Source organism: Triticum urartu, chromosome 3A, assembly GCF_056163025.1.
Source record: "Triticum urartu cultivar PI428250 chromosome 3A, HENAU_Tu73, whole genome shotgun sequence".
NCBI lineage: Eukaryota > Viridiplantae > Streptophyta > Magnoliopsida > Poales > Poaceae > Triticum > Triticum urartu.
In genome coordinates, this window is record NC_141875.1 from 561313396 (window position 1) to 561335697 (window position 22302).

Below are 22302 nucleotides of genomic sequence, written 5' to 3' on the forward strand. Positions count from 1 at the left end.
GTTTCAGCTATGGGCAAACCGGGCATTATTCCAGACAGTGTCCCAAGAACGGCAAGACCAATGCTCCATTCAGGCCTCAAGTCAACTTTATGGGGTCATTCCCTATCCAGCAAAACATCACTGGGCAGATCCATCACCTCTCCGCAGACGAAGCCCAAGAGAACCCCGAAGTCGTCATTGATATGTTTTTCTGTTAATAGCATACCTGCCATTATTTTATTCGACTCTGGGGCTTCCACTCTTTTATTTCATGGAGTTTTGTTGCCCAAAACAAATTTCCTTGTTCGGTTTTGAGCAAGAATATGCTGGTACAATCCCCGGGATCTTTTCTTAGAAGCAATCTGGTCTGCCGTAGTGTGGAAATTAATATCAACAGAGTCCGTTTTCCAACTTCCTTGATAGTCATTGAGTCCAACAAGTTGGACATTATTTTGGGAATGAATTGATTAACCCAATATCAAGTATGCATTAATTGCGCAACCCGAGAAGTCACATTGACAAGTCGAGAGGGGCGGACTACAAAATTCTATGCCTGCAGGAGCATACCCAAGAAAGAAATGGTCTTCACTGCTGTGGCTGGTAAATTGGAATTAATTCCTGTGGTCAGTGAGTTTCCCGATGTGTTTCCAGAAGAACTGCCAGGCATGCCGCCCGATCGAGAGCTTGGGTTTGCAATAGATCTTGTGCCCGGGACCGCACCGTTATACAAGAAGTATTATCGGATGCCTTCGTCAAAATTAGTGGAGCTAAAGAAACAGCTTGACGAGATGGTCCAGAAAGGATATATCCGTCCCAACTCTACACCATGGGGATCACCTACTATATTCGTGGATAAGAAAGATGGTAGTCTCCGTAAGTGTGTGAATTACTGTCAACTGAATGATGTCACCATCAAAATCAAATATCCACTGCCCAGGATCGATGATTAGTTTGATCAACTCAGCGGGGCAAAGGTATTCTCCAAGATTGATTTAAGGACATGATACCATCAACTAAAGATTAAAAAGGAAGATATTCCTAAGACCGCATTCACTACACGGTACGGTCTTTATGAATATACTGTTATGTCCTTTGGCCTCAACAATTTCCCTGCTTTCTTCATGCATATGATGAACAAGGTGTTCATGGACTTCCTAGATAAATTTGTGTTGGTCTTCATTGATGACATACTCATATACTCAAAGGGTGAAGAAGAGCACAAAGGACACCTCAGAGCCGTATTACACCGACTTCGCGACCATCAGCTGTACGCCAAATTTAGTAAATGTGAGTTTTTGCTCAAGCAAGTTGGATTTCTTGGGCATGTGCTGTCTGTAGAAGGTATAGCTGTGGACCCTAGAAAAGTAAAGGACGTGCTCGATTGGTTGGCACTCACGACAGTATCCCAAATGCGGAGTTTTCTCGGATTAGCTGGATACTACTGTCGTTTCATTGAAGGTTTCTCCAAGATTGCCAAACCAATGATGGAGCTGCTCAAGAAAGATAAGAAGTTTGAATGGACCGAGGACTGTGAGAAAAGTTTCAATGAGCTAAAAATCCGACTAACAACAGCACCGGTGTTGACTCTTCTAGACATCTACCGCAGTTTTGATGTGTATTGTGACGCGTCCAGACAGGGCCTTGGATGCGTACTTATGCAAGATGGCAAGGTGGTAGCATACGCATCGCGACAGCTACGACCCCATGAAGGAAACTATCCTACCCATGATCTGGAATTAGCCATGGTTGCTCTAAATATTTGGAGGCACTACCTCATTGGGAAGAGGTGCCAAATATCTACTGACCACAAAATCCTCAAGTACATATTTACTCAGCCAGATTTAAATCTCCGCCAATGAAGGTGGCTTGAGTTAGTCAAGGACTACGATCTTGGAATAAATTACCACCCGGGTAAGGCCAATGTGGTTGCGGATGCACTCAGCCGAAAGCCTGTCAGCCTGAATACCATAATGAAAGCTTTGCCTCTTGAACTTCAAAAAGAGATTGCTCATCCACCTGGTCATATTTGGTGCAGGTCTTGCTAATATCATGGGAGTTACTCCTACCCTCGAGGAAGAGATCCGCAAGGTCCAGCCACATGACCCGGTCCTACAGAAACATGCCAGGCGTATGTTAGCAGGACAGACCTTAGATTTTTCTAAGGATCCACTAGGTACACTGTGATTCTATGGAAGGATTTGTGTACCCAGGAAAGAAGATTTAAGGAAGAGAATACTATCAGAAGGATATGAATCTTCGTATTCTATTCACCCCGGAGGAACTAAAATGTACGAAGAACTTCAACAAATATTCTGGTGGGATGGGATGAAGAAGGACATTGCCTATTTTGTGGCCTTTTGCGACATATGCAACAAAGTGAAGGCAGAACATCAGAAACCAGCTGGACTCCTCCAACCGTTGCCCGATCCACAATGGAAGTGGGATGATGTGTGCATGCATTTTGTCATAGGGCTACCAAAGATGCAGCGAGGAAATGACGCAGTATGGGTCATAGTGGACACCTTAACAAAGGTAGCTCATTTTATCCCTATCAAAACCACATACCGAGCCAATCAGCTCGCACAACTGTATGTGTCTAGAATAATCAGTTTGCATGGAGTACCACGAACAATCACTTCCGACCGGGGGTCACTCTTTACCTCCGCTTTCTGGTCACGTCTCCACCAAGCCTTGGGGACCGCGCTAAAATATAGTACCGCTTATCATCCTTAGACCGATGGACAGACTGAGCACGTAAACCAAATACTTGAGGATATGCTTCAAGCCTGTGCCTTGGCCCAAGGACCTAAATGGGAAGACTGTCTGCCATATGCCGAGTTCTCATACAACAACAGCTTCCAGACCAGTCTAAAGATGTCACCTTATGAGGCTCTGTATGGCCATAAGTGCCGCACTCCTTTGAATTGCTCTCAAACCGGAGATAGCCGTATTTTCGAAACAGATCTCATGATGGAAGGTGAGAAGCAAGTCAAGGAAATCCGAGGCAGATTGCAATTGGCTAAATCTCGACAGAAGAGTTATTATGACGCAAAGAACCGATAGGTCAGTTTTGAACCCGAAGAACATGTATACCTCCGAGTCACTCCTATGAAAGGGGTCAAGAGATTCCATACTCGTGGAAAATTAGCACCCAGGTTTATTGGTCCATTCCTAGTTATGTCCAAGGTGGGTACTGTTGCATATCAGTTGGAACTGCCCCCAGAGTTGTCAGAAGTGCACGATGTGTTCCATGTCTCACAGTTGAGGCGATGTATATAGCCCCCCGAGAAAAAAGACTCCTATGACAGACATAGAGCTGGCTAAGGATCTAACATATGAAGAGAGACCATTCAGAATTTTGGATGAAATGGAAAGGGTCACTCGTAGTAAAGCAAGAAAGTTTTACAAGGTTCGGTGGGAGCATCACACAGAGGCAGAAGCAACTTGGGAACAAGAAGAATTTCTAAAGGCACATTATCCAGAATTTTTTTCCCGAGCAACCAAATCTCGAGGACAAGATTCATCCTAAGTGGGGGAGGTTTGTGTCAGCCTAGTTTTTGCCCTCTCTTCCTTGTCTGATTTTCTTTTGATTTGGATTTGAATTTGGAATTTCGACTCACTTCAGATGGACTTAAGCACTTGGGTACTACCTTTACTTTCACCCAAGTGACTCATTTCTCTCCCTAGCCACCATTTCTCCTCTGATCCACCTCAAAATAATATTATGAATATTTTTCTTAAATGAAAAATATTCATTTTCCCTCCCAAAACCCTAACTAGCCCTTTGCGTTCCAAAGCAACCCTAATTTATCTTGCCCACAAATATCCGAGAAAATTCACAAATATTCTTTGAACCCCAGGGCACCTTCCTGAGCAAAAATATTGCATCACTTTTTGGAATATTTTTGCTACAGAAAATATTTTCTGTTCTAGACAGAAATGGTAGTCTCTACAGCAACTGCCATTTTACTTGCTCAAATGCAGCTGAATTTTCTTGTGAATCACCACCCTCCTAGATGGTTTCTAGCCTCCAAAGCTCAGCTTCCAACTCTTAGTAGTTTGACCATAGTAAGCTCTCAAAGTTACTGCCTAGAAACTTACCTTGAAGTAGAAATCCATCTTACTGCACCTGAGCTCAACCCAAAGTGTGGTAACTACTCAAACCACCAAGGACTAAACGCCAGACATGAAGTTTAGGCTAAGCGCAGCCTGATGTCATAGTTCACACGGTGACCGCGTTCGTCCAGGCATGTTGGCATACGGCCGATGCGCTCTACAACGCACCCGAGCCGCTGTTGAGCGCATGCTCGCTTCCCCGCCTGCCGCGCCTTGCCAAACTTCGCCATGATCATCGTCCCGACCCCCTTAACTCCCTCCTAGTGCTCGCCAATGCCGGAGCTCGCCGCAGCAAGCACGGGCGCGGTCCGGCCAACCCAACAGTGCGTCGCGCACTGTGTTCGTCGCCACCCCCTCGCTCCTATGCTCGTCTCCGCTCGCCCACAGTGCTCGCGTGAGCTGCGTCGCTTTCTCCCTTGCTCACAGACGCCGTTCGTCGCCGGGCGATGTGTCTAGGTGTCCTCCGACGGAGCCCGAACCCCTCACCCCGCTCGGCTATAAATACAGCCGTCCCTAGCCTTCTCGAGCATCATCCACTCCTCTCACACACTCCACAAGCCAGTAGGTAGCCGTAGCCCGTCCGGGCAGGCCGCGGGCCGCCGTCCTCGAGCTCGAGCTCGCTGGCGATCCCCTCGGGTCGTCTCCGCAGCTCCAGCCCCTCCCAAGCTTGGTCCACCCTTCCAAGGCCTCCTCCGTGCTTCAGTGGTGCCGTCCAGCCCGGTTGGAGCCTCTGGTGACGCCTCTAGCCGCCGTCATCTCCAACTCCGGCGACCTCCGCTCTCTGTCGCCGATGGAGAGGTCGTTTCCGACGCCGTCTGACCACCCCTAGCTAATCTACCGGTATGGGCAGGTGCGCCTTCGTCTTCTCTTTCGATCCATTCCTTTAGCTCGGGCCAAGACGCCCTTCTCGCCAGCGTGTGCTTTGGCGGAGCCCTGCCGCGCTCTGTTTCCCTCTTCCCCTCCCTCTCACATGGCTAGCGGGGCCCGCCAGTTAGCCACTCTGGCCGCGCCCGAAGCGGTACGAGTGGTTGTGCCCCGCGGGATTTACGCCTTCGACGTCAACCCCGGTTCTGTTTTATTTAAATCAAATTCAAATATTCCTGAGAGCTTCAAACAGCCACAACTTTGTAACTGCAAGTCTAAATGAATTGATTCTTTGTTGCATTGTGTTCTTTATGAAAAGATCTAGCAGCACACCAAAAATGAGATTTTTCTCTGATGTCTAGATTTTCTGCTGAATTTCAGAGTGGTTCTTGATGTTTTCTTTTTGTGTTCATATTTGTTTCCAGAAGATGAAGCTTGTCTTGAGAATCACCAGGAGGAGTGTGACCCTCACCTGCACTAAGGCAAGCCACAACAACATTTTCATGGTGCCATTGCAATATTTGTGATATTTTCCAACTTGAACAAATGATTTAATCCATCCATTTAATTCACAGAAGTATATATTTATATTCTGTTGGATGCTTGTTTAAGTTGATATGGTTAGTATACAGAAGTTTACAACTAACTAAGTTAGTTTAAGTCATTAGAAGTAACTTTTGATTATGAAGAAGTAATATGTTCATAAAAATGGAATTAATTGGTTTAATATTTTCTTGAGTAAGAAAGGATTTATGCTACGATATTGTCATGGGTTAATTGCTAAATGAACATAGCCAGAGAAATGTTGTGTGTTGTTGAGATCTATGCTTAGTAATTGATGAAGTTGAATCAGTTATTTCCGATGATTTATGGTGCATATATATTAGTGTTGCATTTTCATGGCATATCATGACACCGATTACTTTCACTTTAAGTTGAACCTGATAATAATTCAACTTGAACATATCGTTGATCGGGTCATGGTGCCACTGAATCGAGATCTTCCCCAGTGCAACCACATTTGCCTTTGTGGGAAGTCCTTTATTCGGTCCGTTGTCATGCCTCTGGTTGGTGCCTCCAACGCGGGAAGGTTATGGGCATGAGTTACCCTGGCCCGGTAAGCATACATAACCTTGTGTTCCCGTTGTTGTTATGGTACCTTGTCCCCGTTTGGGGCCGTTTATGTTTTGCCACGACAGTGGCCGTTGGTGTCTTTGGTAGACACGGGGCCACCCATGACTTAGCCCACTGGGGAGTTAGTTAGAGTGGCTGGGAGAGTGTCATGGCAATGGAGGGGTTCTGTCGGAATGCCGTTGGTCCACCCGAATGGGAGTGCGAGGCCATGGGTTCCGAGGTGTCGGTATAGTGCGCTACCTCTGCAGAGTGTATTAAATCTATCGATAGCCAAGTCCACGGTTACGGACAAGCTCGAAAGTAGGTCACACCATGGATCAACGTTTAAATAATTTTGCACACTAAGATAATAACCTTGCACTGTTGGAGAGAGGATGGTTGAGAAATCATCTTGATGCTGGAGGCCAAGTTGTTGGCCAGTTTGTGATCCAAGTATGGTCACGGTTTGGTTACGAGGTAACACGATTAAAGACCAAGATGTTGGTCTGATTGTGGTCCAAGAGGGATCACCGTTTGGTAAGCAAGTCCGAGGGACTTAAGTCATGAAATCATGAGCACTGCATACCAAGTATGATTTTGCATTAATGATTAAATGGTTTAATTATCAAGATATTGTTTGTCATTATGTTTATGCTTGTTGTGAGCTTCAGGTACATTCAATGTACTGACCTGGCGTGTCATGCCATCTTTCAGGAAAGTCTCATTGGAAAGGAGTGTTGTCCGAGTCTAGATCGTGTCCACATTGGTGTCCCTGTGCTATGGAGTCCAGCTTCGTCCTCGTTCCGCTGCAACGTAGTTGTCTTGATCGAGGCCCCTTTATGTTCACTAGGTAATGTACATATTGTTCAGCCGCACTGCGTGCCTCTTGGCCCTGCAACTTGTTGTAACATGAACTATGTTCCACTAGTATCAATACAACATTTGCTTTCTGTACCAAGATGTTGTGTATTGCCAGAAGACAAGATCTCTGGGCTAGCAATGCAAGGTAAACCGGTTGCTCTGAGCTGGGGTGCCACATCGAGTCCACGTTCCACCATCTCCTGGCCCTTGAAAACTTGTTGCTCCACTGCCTCGAGCCTTGTCTCCACGCATCCGGTCGTTCTTGGTCCCTCAACATCGCGGATGTGCAGCAAGCCCTCACGCATCTCAATAGTTTGAGGGTGTTGCAGCACCTCCGCGAGGTAAGGGTTGATGACCTTCTCAAAGAACTTGTCCTTGGGGGCACTTGAAGACACCATGGCAATCTAGATCTGTTAGAAAAACAGCTCGAAACAAAGACATAAGATATTTCGTGATACGGTGGTCAAAACCTTCGGCAGATTATATAATGAATTTTTACCGACCAAAAGAAGTATCGTGCAAGAAAACGGAGTCCGAAGAGCACACGAGGTGCCCACGAGGTAGGGGGCGCGCCCTCCACCCTCGTGGACGCCTCATGTCCTTCCCGGACTGCTTCTTATTTTCCTATTTTCCTAAATATTCCAAAACGGAGAAAAATTGCTATTTGAACTGTTTTGGAATCGATTTACTTACCGTACCTCATACCTATTCCTTTTCGGAGTCTGAAATGTTCTGGAAAGTGTCCCTTATGTATTCCTCCAGGGTTACGGTTTCAATAACATTAGTTTCAACATTTATGGGATTACCTGAGATATAATGTTTGATTCTTTGATCGTTCACCACCCTCGGATTTGTGCCTTCGAAGTTGTTGATTTTAATGGCACCGAAATGATTTACCTCCTCGATGGCGTAAGGGACTTCCCATTTAAAGAGGAGTTTTCCTACAAATAATCTTAAACGAGAGTTCTTTAACAATACATAATCACCTACATTAAACTCATGTTTTTGTATCCTTTTTTTATGCCATCTTTTAACCTTTTCTTTAAACAGTTTGGCATTCTCATAGGCCTGGGTTCTCCATTCATCAAGTGAGCTAATGTCAAAAAGCCTCTTCTCACCAGCAAGTTTGAAATCATAATTGAGCTGTTTAATGGCCCAATATGCCTTATGTTCTAGTTTGAGAGGTAAATGACATGCTTTTCCATAAACCATCTTATACGGATACATACCCATAGGATTCTTATATGCAGTTCTATAGGCCCATAATGCATCATCAAGTTTATTAGACCAATTCTTCCTAGATCTATTAACAATCTTTTGCAAAATTAATTTAAGTTCTCTATTGCTTAGTTCTACTTGACCACTAGACTGTGGGTGATAAGGAGATGCAATTCTATGATTAACATCATACTTAGCAAGCATTTTATGAAAGGCACCATGAATAAAATGTGAACCACCATCAGTCATTAAGTATCTAGGGACTCCAAACCTCAGAAAATAACTTCTTTAAGCATCTTAATAGAGGTGTTATGATCAGCACTACTAGTTGGAATAGCTTCTACCCACTTAGTAATGTAATCAATAGCAACTAAAATATGTGTATACCCATTAGAGGAAGGAAACGGTCCCATATAATCAAAACCCCAAACATCAAATGGTTCAATAACAAGTGAATGGTTCATAGGCATTTCTTGACATCTACTAATATTACCAATTCTTTGACATTCATCACAAGACAAGACAAACTTACGGACATCTTTGAAGAGAGTAGGCCAATAAAAAATGGATTGCAATACCTTATGTGCAGTTTTATCTCCAGCATGGTGTCATCCATAAGCTTCAGAGTGACACTTGCGTAGGATCTGTTCCTGTTCATGCTTAGGTACACAACGTTTAATAACACCATCTACTCCTTTATAAATATCTGGGTCATCCCAAAAGTAATGCCTTAAATCATAGAAGAACCTTTTCTTTTGCTAGTATGTGAAAGTAGGTGGTGTAAACTTAGCAACAATATAATTAGCATAATCAGCATACCATGGAGCAGTACAGAAGCATTTATCATAGCTAATTGTTCATCACGAAAGCTATCATCAATAGGTAGTGGGTGATACGTCTCCAACTTATCTACAATTTTTTATTGTTCCATGCTATATTATATCCTGTTTTGGACATTATTGGGCCTTATTATACACTTTTATATTATTTTTGGGACTAACCTATTAATCGGAGGCCCAGCCCAGAATTGCTGTTTTTGCCTATTTCAGAGTTTCGCAGAAAAAGAATATCTAACTGAGTCCAAACGGAATGAAACCTTCGGGAACATGATTTTTGGAACGAACATGATCTAGAGGACTTGGACCCTACGTCAAGACATCAACCAGGGAGGCACGAGGTAGGGGGGCGCGCCATCCACCCTCGTGGGGCCCACATTGCTCCACCGACGTACTCATTGCTCCTATATATACCTATGTACCCCCAAACTACCAGATACGGAGCCAAAACCCTAATTCCACCACCGTAACTTTCTGTATCCACAAGATCCCATCTTGGGGCCTTTTCCGGAGCTCCGCCGGAGGGGGCATCGATCATGGAGGGCTTCTACATCAACACCATAGCCTCTCCGATGAAGTGTGAGTAGTTTACTTCAGACCTTCGGGTCCATAGTTATTAGCTAGATGGCTTCTTCTCTCTTTTTTGATCTCAATACAAAGTTCTCCCCCTCTCTTGTGGAGATCTATTCGATGTAATCTTATTTTGCGGTGTGTTTGTTGAGATCGATGAATTGTGGGTTTATGATCAAGTTTATCTCTGAACAATATTTGAATCTTCTCTGAATTCTATTATGTATGATTGGTTATCTTTGGAAGTCTCTTCGAATTATCAGTTTATTTGGCCTACTAGATTGATCTTTCTTGCAATGGGAGAAGTGCTTAGCTTTGGGTTCAATCTTGTGGTGTCCTTTCCCAGTGACAGTAGGGGCAGCGAGGCACGTATTGTATTGTTGCCATCAAGGATAACAAGATGTGGTTTATATCATATTGCATGAGTTTATCCCTCTACATCATGTCATCTTGCTTAAAGTGTTACTCTGTTCTTTTGAACTTAATACTCTAGATGCATGCTGGATAGCGGTCGATGTGTGGAGTAATAGTAGTAGATGCAGGTAGGAGTCGGTCTACTTGTCTCGGACGTGATGCCTATATACATGATCATACCTAGATATACTCATAACTATGCTCAATTCTGTCAATTGCTCAACAGTAATTGGTTTACCCACCGTAATACTTATGCTCTCGAGAGAAGCCACTAGTGAAACCTATGGCCCCCAGGTCTATTTTCCATTATATTAATCTTCCATCTACAAGCTATTTTCCTTTTATGTTTATTTTGCTTTCTTTACTTTACATATTTATCATAAAAATACTAAAAATATTATCTTATCATATATATCAGATCTTACTTTCGTAAGTGACTGTGAAGGGTTTGACAACCCCTTTATTGCGTTGGTTGCGAGGATTTTATTTGTCTGTGTAGGTACGAGGGACTAGCGCGTGGCCTCCTACTGGATTGATACCATGGTTCTCAAAAACTGAGGGAAATACTTACGCTACTTTGCTGCATCACCCTTTCCTCTTCAAGGGAAAACCAACGCAGTGCTCAAGAGGTAGCAAGAAGGATTTCTGGCGGCGTTGTCGGGGAGTCTACGCAAAAGTCAACATACCAAGTACCCATCACAAACCCTTATCTCCCGCATTACATTATTTGCTATTTGCCTCTCATTTTCCTCTCCCCCACTTCACCCTTGCCGTTTTGTTCGCCCTCTCTCTCCGTCCTCCTTCTCTTTCTCTATTTGCCTCTTTTTTCCCGTCTCTTGTTTGCTCGTGTGTCGGATTGCTTGCCTGTCACGATGGCTCCACCTAGATTTGGTGATCTTCACCTTAAAAGGTTAGAAGAGATCGAAAGCAACGTCAGGAGTTTTATGGTCTTACAATTTGAGCATAATAATTTCTTTAGAAACGAGCTTAAGGAACAAAAAAGCTTTATAGGTTATATGAATAAAGAGCTTGATGATATGTCTAAAGAGTTTGATGGTTTGAAATCTCAGATTTCTCATCTTGAAAATTTAATAGCTGAAGTTTCGAATAAGCAGGCCACCTTAGTTAATAAGATGGCCGCTAAGCCAGAATTTTTTTTGGGATAATAAGGATGAAGATCTAAAAGTTATTGATGTGTCCCCTATTAAATCTTTGTTTTGCAATATGAATCTTGATAATGATGGGACTGAATATGATCCACCTTTACCTAGAAGACCTTCCAAAAATTCGGAGTCTTTAGATCTTGATGCTAAAATTGTTAAAAGTGGGATTGAAGAAGTCAAAACTTTAAACATGAATGAACCCACTATTTTGGATTTCACGGAATTTAATTATGATAATTGCTCTTTGATAGATTGTATATCCTTGTTGCAATTCGTGCTAAATTCTCCTCATGCATATAGTCAAAATAAAGCCTTTACCAAACATATCGTTCATGCTTTGATGCAATCTTATGAAGAAAAACTTGAGTTGGAAGTTTCTATCCCTAGAAAACTTTATGATGAGTGGGAACCTACAATAAAAATTAAAATTAAAGATCATGAGTGTTATGCTTTGTGTGATTTGGGTGCTAGTGTTTCCACGATTCCAAAGACTTTGTGTGATTTGCTAGGTTTCCGTGATTTTGATGATTGCTCTTTAAACTTGCACCATGCGGATTCAACTATTAAGAAACCTATGGGAAGAATTAATGATTTTCTTATTGTTGCAAATAAGAATTATGTGCCCGTAGATTTTATTGTTCTTAACATAGATTGCAATCCTTCATGTCTTATTATTCTTGGTAGACATTTCCTTAGAACGATTGGTGCAATTATTGATATGAAGGAAGGGAATATTAGATTCCATTTTCCGTTAAGGAAAGGCATGGAACATTTCCCTAGAAAGAAAATTAAATTACCATATGAATCTATTATGAGAGCTACTTATGGATTGCCTACCAAAGATGGCAATACCTAGATCTATCCTTACTTTTATGCCTAGCTAGGGGCGTTAAACGATAGCGCTTGTGGGAAGGCAACCCAATTTTATTTTTATTCATTGATTTTTGCTCCTGTTTAGTAATAAATAATTTATCTAGCCTCTGTGGTTGTGTTTCTTGTGTTTAATTAGTGTTTTTGCTAAGTAGAATCGTTGGGAAGACTTGGGGAAAGTCTTTTTAATCTTGCTGTAAAAAACAGAAACTTTAGCGCTCACGAGAATTGCTTCCATTTTTATTTGGAAAGTGATATTTAGTTAATTCTTTTTGCAGATGATTAATAGATAAATTCCTCACGTCCAGCAATTAATTTTAGAATTTTTAGGGTTCCAAATCTTGCGTTAGCTACAGATTAGTACAGACTGTTCTGGTTTTGACAGTTTTGTTTTTCGTGTGTTCTTTGCTTATTTTGATGAATCTATGGCTAGTAAAATAGTTGGCAGATAAGAAGGGATAATGAAAGGGATAATGAAAGTAATTCCCAAGCTCTTCGCGATGCTGAAATCGGTGAAGGTAGAAATCAAGAAATAACAGCAAGTGTTGATGGTTAACAAGACCACTAGTTTCAAGAAAAGGGCGAAGGGAAAGAAAGAGGAACTTTAAAGAAGAATAGCAAGCAAGTTGATGCTCCCATGAAGAATCTCAAAGCTAGACCCAAGCCTAGAACTGAGTGCTTCTACTGCAAAGGAAATGGTCATTGGAAGTGGAACTGTCCTAGATAGTTGGCGGATAAGAAGGATGGCAAAGTGAACAAAAGTACATTTGATATGCATGTTATTGATGTGTACTTTACTAGTGTTTATAGCAACCCCTCAGTATTTGATACTGGTTCAGTTGCTAAGAGTAGTAACTCGAAACAGGAGTTGCAAAATAAACAGAGACTAGTTAAGGGCGAGGTAATGATGTGAGTTGGAAGTGATTCCAAGATTGATATGATCATCATCGCACACTCCCTATACTTTCGGGATTAGTGTTGAACCTAAAATAAATGTTATTTGGTGTTTCGTTAAGCATGAATATGATTGGATCATGTTTACTGCAATACGGTTATTTATTTAAGTCAAAGAATAATTGTTGTTCTATTTACATGAATAAAACCTTCTATGGTCATACACTCAACTAAATGGTTTATTGAATCTCGATCGTAGTGATACATATATTCATAATATTGAAGCCAAAAGATGCAAAGTTGATAATTATAGTGCAACTTATTTGTGGCACTGCCGTTTAGGTCATATTGGTGTAAAGCGCATGAAGAAACTCCATGTTGATGGGTTTTTGGAATCACTTGATTATGAATCACTTGATGCTTGCGAACCATGCCTCATGGGCAAGATGACTAAGACTCCGTTCTCCGGAACAATGGAGCAAGCAACTGACTTATTGGAAATAATACATACTGATGTATGCGGTCCGATGAGTGTTGAGGCTCGCGGCGGGTATCGTTATTTTCTGACATTCACAGATGATTTGAGCAGATATGGGTATATCTACTTGATGAAACATAAGTCTGAAACATTTGAAAAGTTCAAAGAATTTCGGAGTGAAGTGGAAAATCATCGTGACAAGAAAATAAAGTTTCTACGATCTGATCGCGGAGACAAATATTTGAGTTACGAGTTTGGTCTTCAATTAAAACAATGTGGAGTAGTTTCACAAATTCGTGCCACCTAGAACACCATAACATAATGGTGTGTCCAAACATCATAACCGTACTTTATTGGATATAGTGCAATCTATGATGTCTCTTACCGATTTACCACTATTGTTTTTGGGGTTATGCATTAGAGGCAGCTACATTCACGTTAAAAAGGGCACCATCTAAATCCATTGAGACGACACCGTATGAATTGTGGTTTAGCAAGAAACCTAAGCTGTCGTTTCTTAAAGTTTGGGGCTGTGATGCTTATGTGAAAAAGTGTGAGCCTGATAAGCACCAACCTAAATCGGAAAAGTGAGTTTGCATAGGATACCCAAAAGAAACTGTTGGGTACACCTTCTATCACACATCCGAAAGGCAATATCTTTGTTGCTAAAGAGTGGATCCTTTCTAGAGAAGAAGTTTCTCTCGAAAGAAGTGAGTGGGAGGAATGTAGAACTTGATGAGGTAATTGTACCTTCTCCCGAATTGGAAAGTAGTTCATCATAGAAATAAGTTCTAGTGATCTCTACACCAATTAGTGAGGAAGCTAATGATGATGATCATGAAACTTCAGATCAAGTTACTACCGAACCTCGTAGGACAACCAGAGTATGGTCCGCACCAGAATGGTACGGTAATCCTTTCTGGAAGTCATGTTACTAGACCATGATGAGCCTACGAACTATGAGGAAGCGATGATGAGCCCAGATTCCGCGAAATGGCTTGAGGCCATGAAATCTGATATGGGATCCATCTATGAGAACAAAGTATGGACTTTGATTGACTTGCCCGATGATCGGTGAGTCATTGAGAATAAATGGATTTTCAAGAGGAAGATGAACACTGATAGTAGTGTTACTATCTACAAAGCTCGAATTGTCGCAAAAGGTTTTCGACAAGTTCAAGATGTTGACTACGATGAGATTTTCTCACTCGTAGCAATGCTTAAAAGTATGTCCGAATCATGTTAGCAGTTGCTGCATTGTATGAAATTTGGCAAATGGATGTCAAAACTGCATTCCTTAATGGATTTCTTAAAGAAGAGTTGTATATGATGCAAACAGAAGGTTTTGTCGATCCTAAAGGTGCTAACAAAGTGTGCAAGCTCCAGCGATCCATCTATAGACTGGTGCAAGCATCTCAGAGTTGGAATATATGCTTTGATAAAGTGATCAAAGCATATGGTTTTATACAGACTTGTGGTGAAGCCTGTATTTACAAGAAGGTGAGTGGGAGCACTACATCCTTTCTGATAAGTATATGTGAATGACATATTGTTCATTAGAAATAATGTAGAATTTTCTGGAAAGCAGAAAGGAGTGTTTGAAAGGAGTTTTTCAGAGAAAAGAGCTCGGTGAAGCTGCTTATTCATTGAGCATCAAGATCTATAGAGATAGATCAAGACGCTTGATAAGAATTTTTCAATGAGTACATACCTTGACAAGATTTTGAAGTAGTTCAAAATGGAACCGTCAAAGGAGTTATTGCCTGTGTTGCAAGGTGTGAAGTTGAGTAAAGACTCAAAACCCGACCACAGCAGAAAATAGAAAGAGAATGAAAAGTCATTCCCTATGACTCAGTCATAGGTTCTATAAAGTATGCTATGCTGTGTAACAGTCCTATTGTATACCTTTGCATGATTCTAGCAAAGGAGTACAATAGTGATATAGAAGTAGATCACTGGACAGCGGTCAAAATTATCCTTAGAGGACTAAGGAAATATTTCTTGGTTATGGAGGTGATAAAAGACTTCGTCATAAAGACTTACATCGATGCAAGCTTTTTCCATCGATCTAGATGACTCTAAGTCTCGATCTGGATACATATTGAAAGTGGGAGCAATTAGCTAGAGTAGCTCCGTGCAGAGCATTGTAGACATAGAAATTTGCGAAATACATACAGATCTGAATGTTGCAGACCCGTAGACTAAACTTCTCTCACAAGCAAAACATGATCACTCTTTGGGTGTTAATCACATAGCGATGTGAACTAGATTATTGACTCTAGTAAATCCTTTGGGTATAGTCACATGGAGATGTGAACTAATCACATAAAGATGTGAACTAGATTATTGACTCTAGTGCAAGTGGGAGACTAAAGGAAATATGCCCTAGAGGCAATAATAAAGTTGTTATTTATATTTCCTTATATCATGATAAATTTTTATTATTCATGCTAGAATTGTATTAACCGGAAACTTAGTACATGTGTGAATACATAGAGAAAGAGAGTGTCACTAGTTTGCCTCTACTTGACTAGCTCGTCGAATCAATGATGGTTATGTTTCCTAACAATAGAAATGAGTTGTCATTTGATTAACGGGATCACATCATTAGAGACTGAGGTGATTGACTTGACCCATCCGTTAGCTTAGCACGATGATCGTTTAGTTTGTTGCTATTGCTTTCTCCATAACTATACATGTTCCTATGACTATGAGATCATGCAACTCCCGAATACTGGAGGAACACTTTGTGTGATACTAAACTTCACAATGTAATTGGGTGATTATAAGGGTGCTCTAAAGGTGTCTCTGATGTTATTTGTTGAGTTGGCATGGATCTAGATTAGGATTTGTCACTCCGATTGTCGGAGAGGTATCTCTGGGCCCTCTCGGTAATGCACATCACTATAAGCCTTGCAAGCAATGTGACTAATGATTTAGTTACGGGATGATGCATTACGGAACGAGTAAAGAGACTTGAGGTAATGAGATTGAACTAGGCATTGAGATACCGACGATCGAATCTAGGGCAAGTAACATACCGATGACAAAAGGAACAACGTATACCGTTATGCGGTTTGACCGATAAAGATCTTCGTAGAATATGTAGGAGCCAATATGAGCATCCAGGTTCCGCTATTGGTTATTGACCGGAGATGAGTCTCGGTTATGTCTACATAGTTCTTGAACCCGTAGGGTCCGCACGCTTAAAGTTCGGTGACAATCGGTATTATGAGTTTATGTGTTTTGATGTACCGAAGGTAGTTCGGAGTCCCGAATGAGATCAGGGAGATGACGAGGAGCCTCAAAATGGTCGAGACGTAAATATCGATATATTGGACGACTATATTCAGACATCGAAAAGGTTCCGAGTGATTCGGGTATTTTTTGGAGTACCGAAGAGTTACAGGAATTCGCCGTGGAGTATATGGGCCTTATTAGGCTTTTAGGGGAAAGAGAGAGGGGAGGCTGCGTGCCCCCCAAGGCCTAGTCCGAATTGGACTAGGGGGAGGTGTAGTTCCCCCTCCTTCCTTCTCTTCTCTTTTCCCTTTCCTTCCCTCCTACTCCTACTACATTGACAGGGGGGTGGGGGATCCTACCCCCGATGGGAGTAGGACTCCCCAGGGCGCGCCATAGAGAGGGCCGGCCCTCCCCCTTTCTCCACTCCTTTATAAACGGGGGAGGGGGCACCCCATGGACACACAAGTTGATCATTGATCTTTTAGCCGTGCGCGGTGCCCCCCTCCACCATAATACACCTCGGTTATATCGTAGCGGTGCTTAGACGAAGCCATGTTCCTGTAGCAACATCATCACCGTCATCACACCGTCGTGCTGACGAAACTCTCACTCAAAGCTCTACTAGATCGTGAGTTCGCAGGACATCACCGAGCTGAACGTGTGCAGATCACGGAGGTGCCGTACATTCGGTGCTAGGGATCGGTCGATCGTGAAGACGTATGACTACATCAACCGCATTGTCATAACGCTTCCGCTTATGGTCTACGAGGGTACGTGGACGACACTCTCCCCTCTCGTTGCTATGCATCACCATGATCTTGCATGTGCGTAGGATTTCTTTTGAAATTACTACGTTCCCCAACAAGTTTTACTAGCATATTGGATAACATTTAATTTTTGATCAACTCTTTGTCCTAAAACAGCCCCTACAGCATAATCACTAGCATCACACATGATTTCAAATGGTAAATTCCAATCAGGAGGATGAACAATAGGTGCAGAAATCAAAACTTTCTTAAGTATTTCAAATGCTCCTACACAATCGTCTTTTTGTAAGAGATTAGTCAGAGGCCTAGAAATTTTAGAGAAGTCCGTAATGAACCTCCTATAAAAACCTGCATGACCAAGGAAACTTCTTATACCTTTGATGCCCTTAGGACACGACATCTTTTTAATAGCATCAACTTTAGCTTTATCAACTTCAATACCTCTTTCAGAAATTTTATACCCCAAGACAATACCTTCATTAACCATAAAGTGGCACTTCTCCCAATTCAAGATTGGATTATTTTCTTCACATCTCTGCAAAACTCGATCAAGGTTGCTTAAGCAATCATCAAAAGAAGTTCCATAAATGGAGAAATCATCCATGAAAACCTCAACAATCTTTTCACAAAAGTCAGAGAATATAGCAGTCATACATCTTTGAAAAGTAGCAGGTGCATTGCATAAACCAAAAGGCATACGTCTATAAGCAAAGGTACCGAAAGGGCAAGTAAAAGTTGTCTTTTCTTGATCCTCTTTTGGCTCAGGTATTTGAGAGAAACTAGAATAACCATCTAGAAAGCAAAAATGTGTATGTTTGGATAATCTTTCTAGAATTTGATCAATAAAAGGTAAAGGGTAATGATCCTTTTTAGTAGCTTTATTTAATTTGTGGAAATCAATTACCATTCTATAACCTATAAAAATTCTTTGTGGGATCAATTCATCTTTATCATTAGGAACAATAGTAATACCTCCCTTCTTAGGGACACAATGGACAAGACTTACCCACTGACTATCAGCAACGGGATGGATTATACCTGCCTCCAGAAGCTTTAGTATTTCTTTTCTTACCACTTCTTTCATTTTAGTATTTAACTGTCGTTGGTAATCAACAACCGGTTTCACGTCTTTCTCCAATTTTATTTTGTGCTGGCATAGAGTGGGACTAATGTCCTTAAGATCATCAAGAGTATATCCAATAGTAGCACGGTGCTTCTTCAGAGTTTTCAATTATTTCTTTTCTTCATGCTCTGAAAGGTTAGCACTAATAATAACAGGATATATCTCTTTCTCATCAAGATAAGCATATTTAAGAGTATCAGGTAATGGTTTAAGCTCAAACATGGGATCACCCTTAGGTGGAGGAGTATCCCCTAGGATTTCAACATGCAAGTTGTGTTTCAAAATAGGTCTCTGTTTAAAGAATACTTCATCTATTTCCCTTCTCTCATTCATAAACATATCATTTTCATGGTCTAGCAAATATTGTTCTAAAGGATCACTAGGAGGTACGATAATAGAAGCAAGACCAATAATTTCATCTTTACTAGGCAATTCTTTATCATGGGGTTGTCTGCGAAATTTAGCAAAATTAAATTCATGAGACATATCCCCTAAACCAATAGAAACAATATCCTTATTGTTTTCTATCTTAGCATTAACATTATTCAAGAAGGGTCTTCCAAATATAATGGGACAAAAGTCATCTTGTGGGGAACGAAGAACAAGAAAATCAGCAGGATATTTAACTTTCCCACACAAGACTTCAACATCTCTAACAATCCCTACTGGTGAAATAGTATCTCTGTCGGATCACGGGTTCCGGCAAACCCTTGAGCTTCAAACTCTGGGGTGTGCGCGAAGTTCTTTCCCTCCTACCGATCTGCGCCCTAGCTTGCTAAGGTCTGGCGGACGAACTCGATGCACTCGCAACAGAAAGACACAAGGTTTATACTGGTTCGGGCGACCGTTGTGGTGTAATACCCTACGCCAGTGTGGTGGTGGTGGATTGCCTCTTGGGCTGATGAAGAACAGTACAAGGGGAAGAACAGCCTCCTGAGGTTGAGGTGTTCTTGTGCTTGGTGTGGCTAAGGGTCAGGGTGAGATGCCTCTGAATGAGCTGTCCCCTACGGCGGTGGCTAGTTCTACTTATATAGGCCCTGGTACTCTCCCCAAATATTGAGCGGGAAGGGAGCCAACAACGTCGGCCAATTTGAAAGGGGACAACTAGTACAAGCTATCCTGACAAAAGGTGGTCTTCGCCCGCCAAAGGTTCTGGTGGTGTCGCTGTCCTGGGCTCCATGGTGACCTCCGTCCTGCCGTCCTTCTGGTCTTGGCCTCGTTGCACCCATATGGAAACCTTTGCCTGATGCCTCGGTACTCCGCGCCTGCGCTTGACCCCTTGGCACCAAAGAGGAAACAAGGATGCTGCACGCGCTGGCGCCCGCCTGGTGTCGATCGTCATGGCTCATGTCACGAGAGCCTCGTGAGGTTTGCCCCTCCTTGATATCTCCGCTCCTCGTGAGGCAGTCTGGTGAGGCCGCTCCTGAGGATGTCTTGCGTAGTCCGCCTCGTGAGGCTTGGCCCCTCGCGAGGGTCTTGAATGCCTTATTGATGATGATGGGACGTACAGACCTGCCAGCACAGCCACGCCATGGGCCACAGGCAGGGAAATCTGGCGACCCCTGTTCCCAGAACACCGACAGTAGCCCCCGGGCCCAAGGCGCGCTCGGGCTTGGCTTCAAGGAGAAGCCAAAGGATCAAGCGTGGAGCGTCGCGGGCCCAGAAAGCATGCGGCCTTAGTTGATGCGTGGCGGTTGATTGGATGTGGGCATCTCTGCTTCCCCATGCTGCCTTTGAATCTGCCTGGCTATGCGACCCCCGCCACCTACACATTTATTCTCCCATTGCCCACGCCTTGCCTCCCCAGTCTTTCTGCTTCCTCGAGACTCTGCTCCTCCTCTCCGATCTGTCCTGCACTGCGCCTGCTTCGTCGCCATGGCGCCGAAAGAATCATACAAGGGGAAGAAGCCTCTGTCTTCGCCGAGTGTGCCTCCATCCTTTGAGCCTGCGCTCGGCCGACCTCTGGTGCTCAACAACAAGGCCATGGACAAGGTGCGCCCCATGCTTGATTCCAGTTTCAACGAGTGGGGAGAGACGGCAGCTTGGCCCGCGTCTCGCGCTCGCATTGCCCGGGCAGCCACTGAGGTCCAAATCTTCATAGATGCCCTCTGGGATGGCCTGATTCCCCCCTTCTCCACCTTCTTCAATGCGGTGCTCGAGCATTATTAGATCCACATGCTGCATGTCGACCCTCAATCTGTGACTCTTCTCGCTGTCTTCGCCTTTGTGTGTGAGGCCATGGTGGGCATCGCTCCTTTCGTGGCCCTCTTCCGCCAATTCTTCTCATTGCATCTGACAGACCCTCGACAGAGCTCGCAATACGTGAGCTTCCAGGCCATGGCTGCGACGGCGGGCGAGGGGATCGACTTCGAGCTTCCTCCATCCGCGAGCGAGTTTCGGACACGATGGGTGTTTGTCGACGCCGATGTGCTTAGCCATCTGCTCCTTGCTCCGCCAGGGCATGCTGTTCCCTACTCCAGTTGGGGCCACTAGAGGATCACGAGCCCCCGTCTCGTTCCCATCTGGCTCAGGCTGAGGAGGTTGAAGGACCGTGGCGTGGCTGTGCCTATGGTGGTGAAGCAGTTCGTCAAGCACCGAGTCGCTCCGCTTCAGCGCCATTCCCGCCCGATGTGGGCCTTTCTCAACAGTCAGGACTATATGAGGTTTCAGGAGGAGGGGCTTCCTCTTAAGACGCGGCAAATGGTGATTGCGGTCCTGACGGGTGCTGCCCTGCCAGACGACATGCCCAGGAAGAGCTGTCTGCTGTACTGCTACGAGAACAACGCCAAATTTGCCGAGAGCATGCCCTCCTTTGATGAGTTGGGGTTGCGCCCGATCGTCCTAGTGGGGCCCCGCGAGAACCCTGTCGATGTGGTTTCCCTTGCTTGCCGCCGGTGCCGAGCTCGCCCCGAGTGAGGGTGTAGGAGGGTGAGCTCCAACGGAGGCCGATGACCCAAGTGCTGAGGAGCACATGCCACATGGTGATCCTGGGGCGTCGTCCTCGGGAGCTCGCAATCCCTCCCCTGGGGCGTCAGTTTCTGAGGCGACGCAGCATGCGGTTCCCGAGGTCAAAGCCCCAGAGGCCTCAGGAGGTCGTGGTGAGACGGCGCCCGACTGTTCACCGCAGCCGGGCACACCAGAAGTTGTCCCTCCAAGCTCTTCCTCGCTTCGCGCCGGCCGCCATGTCTAGCGCTTCGGTCGGCTTTGTGTGGACTTCAAGGAGCTCTCCAAGAGGAAGGGATCCCCGAGCGACAACAACATCTTCGGGCCATTGAAGCAGCGAAAGTATATTGCCGTCGACGAGTAAGTACCTTATGTCAGTGATCTTCCATGTGTCGCCTTCCTTTCCTGACGGTTATCCCCTTAGGACCCCTTCTACCAAGGCCATGAAATCTCCTGAGAAGCAGCTCCCTCTCGTCCCGTTGTACCCGCCAAGCCCCAGCGTGGTAGGCTCGGGTGCTGCCCATGGCGTGGGGTTAGCCGTGGGGGTTGGTCCGTCACCAGGGCGCCCCGAGCTTGGGCCTTCATCACCCTTCCCTCATGGCCTTGCTAGGAGCGCAATGGGCATAGCACGAGCTCCTCCCCTGGTCATGAACAACAGCTGGTTGGCTTCGATCTTCAGCTCCTCCTCACATAGTGGGCCCCGCCTGGCCGGGGCCCCTCGCGAGGTCAGGTTGGGGCCCGGAGCAGCACCAGCCCGCTGCCCCCTGTCAAGAGGGGGCGCCTGCTCCCCGTTCCGCCTGCAGCCCTTGTGGAGGAGGATGAGGTGGGTCGCACGTTGGAGTTCGAGCGCGGG